The sequence below is a fragment of the Lipophrys pholis genome, assembly GCF_963383615.2.
Source record: "Lipophrys pholis genome assembly, chromosome: 7".
Taxonomy (NCBI): domain Eukaryota; kingdom Metazoa; phylum Chordata; class Actinopteri; order Blenniiformes; family Blenniidae; genus Lipophrys; species Lipophrys pholis.
Genome location: NC_137638.1, coordinates 22,620,297 through 22,627,281, shown reverse-complemented (window position 1 = coordinate 22,627,281; position 6,985 = coordinate 22,620,297).

The window sequence follows — 6,985 nt, the reverse complement described above, 5'->3', positions numbered from 1 at the left end:
TCCCACGATGCACTCACAGGCTTCGCTGGGGGTTAAAGCACAAATGGGTCAGCGACCCAGACTAAGGCTAATACAAACACACACCCACACATTCAGTCTTAATTGAAGGTTGAAAGACTTAGTTTCATTTAATACGTCCTTATTCCATGTTATTATATTACCAGCAATGGCTACAAGTTCCATTCAGTCCGCCTGAATGTTCCAGGCAGGTAAAGCCCTTTTGTCACCAGGGTCATCAACACCATCAGCTCTCCTAAACAGCAACACCTGCTGCCACCATCGGGAGAATAATCTAGAAGCCGCTGCTGTTTGGTCTGTGGGTGGCAGAATGGCTTGCCAGTTGTCACATCTCATGAGAATCAGTACATCCCGAAGCCGCAGGCACTATACATGCATTCAATAATTTGCGTAGCAGGAGAAGCACGAACATAACCAGAAGGGAGTTATGCCCATCGAGTATCGGGGTTACGTGTCAATTGCCTCACAACATTGTGTTCGCACGGCTGTCCGGTGAAATGTAAATCCACAGATTTAAAGTGGATCTGTGAATATGGGCAACTGGCTGTGTCAGTGTGTACATAACATGTTCCTGTTTGTGGGGTCAGACGGGATTGTAGCCAGAGTTTTTATACACTACTGTTGTGTTCACAAAGTTCTAATTTTATCTTGTGTAAATTTTCACAGTGTGAGTGTGATTATAGACTTGGCTTGACTTTATCGGTATAAAACCCATTTTATCTATTATATCCATTTGACTGTTACCATGAAGAAAATTAACCTAACTTTTTAAGGCGGATCTGAATATAAGGGTAAAAAACTTAGAAAATAATGTCTCCATGAAATATTGATGAACATTTCATTATTTTTTTTTTTCTTCCAGCTTGAGACGCCTGCATGAAAGGTAGAAAAGGCAGCAAGAAGCATTGATAATATCATCTGGACACTGATCACCATCTGCTGGTGAGCCGGATCACATGATAAGGAAACCTGTGGGCCAAAGCTTTTCACCCTCAACATTCAGGCGTTTTTGTAGATTTGGACGAGGGCTATAACTACGTTCGCTGGGGTTTTTAGTTTCTCCTTGTCAGCACCTCAGGAGACCTTGGGAATATTGAGTACTGGGACCAACAGTGTGAGCCATTTAGTTTGTGTGGTCCTGGAGTGATTATATTTGGCTTTAGAGGTTAGGCTACAACAACGTCTTTTGTCTCCATGCTTTTTTGTGGCTTTTATCTTGAATCTGGGTACAGCTGAGGTCAGGCGAGCATAATGTGCAGGAATTGGAGGATGTCATCTGTACTTTTTTGGATGATTCTGTCTATTTGTTAGGATTACACAAGTTCCTCCAACAAGAAGTCAAAATATTCATAACCAAGCAGGGAGTTTGAAGATGGTCAGCTCCACGTTTAAATCTGTATCTCACGGAAGAGATGTGAAATTCCATTTTTGGATCAAGGGAGAGAAAGAACCTCCACCAAGTGGAAGAGATTGATTATTTTTAGATTCACAGGGAAAAGAAAAAGATTGTGAGATTGACAGCTGTCTAGGACAAGCAACAGCTATATTTCAGTCACTGGACCAGATTGTATTGTAAAGTAATGCTCTTTATTTACATATTGGATTACAACCATACCTTTAACTGGTACTGGTACCTTTAAAGGTATGGTTGTAAACTTTAAGGTATAATATTTCCCTCACTGCTTTTGGTTGGAGGCTTGCCAAGTCTGTGACGATGTTATGTATTTTGGTGGGTCTATGAATGGCCTGGGGTCCTCAGTGATAAGGAAGGAACTTATCGTGAACTGAGATGACCTATCTTCTCTCCATACTGCCAATATTGGACTGAGAATTTAGAAATCGATTGATGCTCATTTCCTCCCTGTGTGATTGCTTTGTTTTTACAACCAAATGCAAACTTCTGGCTGACACATTGCTCTGGAATAAATCAAGTGCATATAAACCAAAAAATACCTCATTAAAGTATCCCCTATTTGTACTTTATTTGCTTCTATGCGCAAACAGAAATTACCCTAACAAATGCAGACAATATCACTTTATTGTACGCCAGTCCATGTACAAGGTGGACTCTTGATATTGTGAATATACATTTATCATTAGCAAAATTCTAACTTATATGCCTGCATCTGACGGTTACGCTTTATATTTATAGATATAAAGCCTTTATAAGTATTAGGTGGACCTGTCTTATATTTTCCCTTCTGCTTATATTTTTCTTCTTGACAGCTGAACAAAAAAAGCATATTTCCCGTGGAGTATTAAAAGCATATATGTTAAATTGATTTATCACTTCAAGGAGAATGAAAATGAAATTTGTTTTGCCTGTCCAAGAGGATTTACAGGAAGCATAATATGTATTACATCCAATCGTCAGCCTATTTGCAATTTTCTGGATGATTACTTTCTGTTTTTTGTTCCTAAAAATATATTCGGGGAAACAAAATGAAGGAAGAAGGGTGGAAAATCAATTGATGAAAAGATCACAAAAACACTGCTTTTGAAGGCATGCAGGTGAAGAACTGAATTTCGCCTCGGATCTTAACAGTGGAATATTTTAAAATAAATAAGGACTTTTCCATCATGGGCCCACTGTACCTGTGAGGATATAAAACAAACGTACTTGTGATGAAAGCTGGAGTGATGTTGAAGAATAGTGGACGAAAAGGCAGTTTGTTTTTGATATGAGCCATGACCTGGACCCGGCTAAAGGAAGTGATCCACTAATTCCTCAGATGTATTTCTCTTTGATGCTCCACATTACTGCACAGTTTCATTTCTTTTAAGGAAGCCAAATTTCTTTCAAACCGGACCTACATCTCTCTCAGAGTACATAATGCCAACATAATGTCAGAGTTTGGACCATGTCTGTGGAAATATTTACACTTCTGACAACTTGGTTAGGACTTGAACTTCTCCATCGTCAAAACCCAAGAATGTCCAGAGTGTTTACTCAGGCATGTGGAGATTGACTTTCTCTTTCAGGAGGATAAGACCCAGATGTGTAATGTGTCTGCCGCTGGAGTGAGAGAGGGCATTTCAGCTCTCGTATGTGGGTACATGTTGCCTCGCACTCTCCAAAGGTCTAATAATCAGCTACTCTAAAACTGTAGTCATGCCAAAATAAGCAAGCAAATTGGAAAGAGTTTGAGGATAAATCTCCTTAAGACCGTGCAGGATTTGATTTTCAAAATTAAAGTGCTTCAAAAAGGGAATATCAAGAATTGAAATCCAGCTGTTTTGATGGGAATTTGATGCACACACACACACACACACACACACACACACACACACACACACACACACACACACACACACACACACACACACACACACACACACACACACACACACACACACACACACACACACACACACACACACACACACACATATCCTCAAATGACTTCTGTGTTCCGCTTTGATTGAACTTTAATATATATATAATATATATTTAATCAACACTCAGTCCACCTACAATGAGAAAGAACACACTACATTTTTCTTGTGTTATGCACATTTTACATTCAGGGTTTTTTTTTTTCTATTGTCTGTGTATTCCTAGACAATCGATTTATCCAGGTAGGAGGCAACTCAGAAATTGAATTAGATCTGCTGGACTTGGTCAAATGTCATGGAAGACGGTTTGCCTTTTATCAAAGTGGCATCCTCAGATCCTGCTGTTCCTTTGATTAGGCTAGAAAGCTTTTTTTTTTAATGATCTGTTTCCTTTAACCTTTATTTAACTGGGTTAGATTTATTGAGAACAACTCCTAATTTAAAATGTCTAGTTGGCAAATAGCACGGCCCTTTAAGGTCTATTATAGTACGCTATAAACCAAACTAGTGGCCCACAGGCTGCCTTGTTACAGCCCAGGGAGATCAGTTCCAAAAATAATAGAACAGGTTCAGTTAAATACATTTGAACCCACAATCAATTGCATTATTCTTTAAAATTTATAAAACTGGATGCATTTTAAAGTATTAAACACATGCATTTTTTTTTACATTCATTTAGCTCTTTGGTCAAATAGGTAGCTCCAATTATTATACATTTTCAAATTGTCCATTACAATTTGGCATTTTTGAGCAGATGAAGTTCTTATGACCCTCGCCATGTTGCCAATCCCTCATATGAAGGACATATTACCATCAAGGAAAATGTAAGTATTTATTAACTGAAGCCTTCATCTCAGAGTTCATACTGTGACTCAACATAGTTTTGATATTTAGACAAAAGACAATGACGAAGAAAGAAAAAACTGCCATAGGAACTATGGAAAGATAATGAAAGGTCATTTTGAAGTAAAAAAGGCCATCTTGATGAGAAAAGCTACCAAGAATCAAGGAAAGATAAAGGTCAGGCTACCTCCTGAATAGAGAGTGGTTTTATTTCATGTGTATGTGTGTGTGTGCCGAGAGTCCTACAAGAACAAAAACATGCAATTACTGAAAATATGATGCTTACCGGCAAAATCGAAATTTTCATAAGTTTCCTCTTAGTGGAAGACACTGAGGTCTAACTTGGGTAAAAGTAACATTAACCCTGCTTTTAATTTGGTTCATTTTTGAAAGAGGTAAATCAATGAAAATGTGCATACTGGTAATATCCCTTTGTTTTCCATTAATAAAAATGGGGTGTCAGTGGTATCAACCTTTTTTCCCTGGTGCCATCTTCTGATTGCTTCAAGAAAAGCTGCGAACATCCTCTCTGATTCCTGATTTGAGAGTACAGAGAAGCCAAACACTGGTGGACACACACTCTCATCATATAGAAACACTAAAGGTATTTTGTGTATACAGAACTGATTCCAACTGTCTTCATTCAAATCAATGCACGTAGACTTCGTTTAAATAGTGTGTCTCAATGGTCTTCAGCCACTTCACACAATAACAGTAGTCATGTTTGTTCATTCACACAGCAATAACTTCAGCTGCAGTGTAACGTGCTAACACATCTTTTGGTGCAATTTGAGCTTCTGAGGATTTTCTTGTTGTTTTTGTCAAAGTAGCAAATTCTCCTGTATCTCTACTCACTTTACAGGCACTATTGTGCTATTCTGATACTTGCATTTATGCTTGATTGGAAATGCTCTTCACTTTTCACATATCTAAAATCAGTCGCCATGTGAGGATATTTCATTTCTCATAAAAGCACAGAAACTGAGAACAAAGTGTGTTTAGCTTTTAGGATGTCTGAGCCGTAGCATCTAGAGGATAAGCACAAGGGAAAGAATGCATCAGAGCTTTGTCATTTATCACCACAGCACTAACAGCTCTACTCCTGAAATAGCTTAATGGCTCAATTATTTTAACAAAATGGTCTCCACGTGTTTAAATGTGTGGCTGCACCAACTCTTAGACTTTCAAGCCTGACTCGATTTCAGCGTCCTGTATTCTGTAAACAAACAACCATGAACACATACTATTCAGCTACAAAGAGTGGTAATGATATATGTATTAAGCATTGTCAGTCTATGTAAACATCTCAGAACTAAATTGATACCACAGTAATAGACACAGTAATAGGCACAGTCACAAATTAATCTGTTTGGCTTATGCAGGTGATAAATATTACACATCCATAATCTCATATAAACAAGTCTCTCTATTTGCTCCTTTACATTTTTTAATTAACTGAAGGAAATACTAGAATGTAGACAAACCATGTTGTTCTAATTATTGAGACAGGTGATCTTTTTATAGTATTACTGCCATGTGTGCCACATACACGTATATGGCTCTTTACTTCAGCAAAGTAACTCCTATTTCCCCAATGATACATCTGATTGAGGTATTTTTCTGGAAAGAAATTAGAAAAAAAAATCTTTCTTGATAACTCTTCTTAAATAGACACTTAATATTAAGAAGGTCTAATTTAGTTCAGTTTATTTTAGGCTAGTTTATTTTATTCTATATTTACTTTTTTAATTTAATGACATTGATCTATCTATCTATCTATCTATCTATCTATCTATCTATCTATCTATCTATCTATCTATCTGTCTGTCTGTCTGTCTGTCTGTCTGTCTGTCTGTCTGTCTGTCGTCAGATTTAGATCAACAATAAAAGGTTTAACCAAGCTTTGCAAATTGTTGAAACTGTGACTGAAGGCCTTTAGTCACTTTCTTTTTGTAATTAAACAGCGACCCCTGCAGGAGGAAAAGAGCGACACGTCAAGCAGCAATGGTCGCCGCTTCACATGAGGTAACAAATACAAATAAATAGAAAAAATAGAAAGTAACCCCAGTGAGGCTACAATTAACACAAAGCATTCATCACACTGTGCTTGCTACAAAGCTTAAAACCGGCTTTAGATTTCATATTAATGCGAAAGAAAAAGACATGTTTGACTATTTTCTAAGCGTATAGTTTGAGGACAGAAACTGATAGGGTCAGACAATATCAGGGCAAATTACAACCAATAAAATAAACCCCTAGTGTAAAAGGGGCCATACACTGTTCAGTTTGATTTGAATCTGAATGACTTCTTCTCACCTAAATCATTGGCTTTCCATGACACAAGTGAAATTGTTTCAGCACATGTGACATTTTCTTATAACTTGGAAGGCCTGGTGGTATTATTATATATATATATATATATATATATATATATATATATATATATATATATATATATATATATATATATATATATATATATATATATATATATATAATCACCAACCACTGCTCATGGTGCAGGCCAGATACAATAATTATTCCATATTTTGTATTTTTCTACCAATTTTAGTGTTGTTATGTAATAAATATAGGAGTACTCTGACAAAACTGCCATCTGTCCAACAATACATTTAATTACCTTTATTCTTTGCTGCACCTGTTACACAAAGGTGGACTGTTTCTTAACTAGACTAGATATCTACTGATGATCGACTCATATTAAGCTTCAAATTCGTGTAAATCTTCAAACGTCTTATAAAATCGTGATGTTTGTTGACAGAATCCT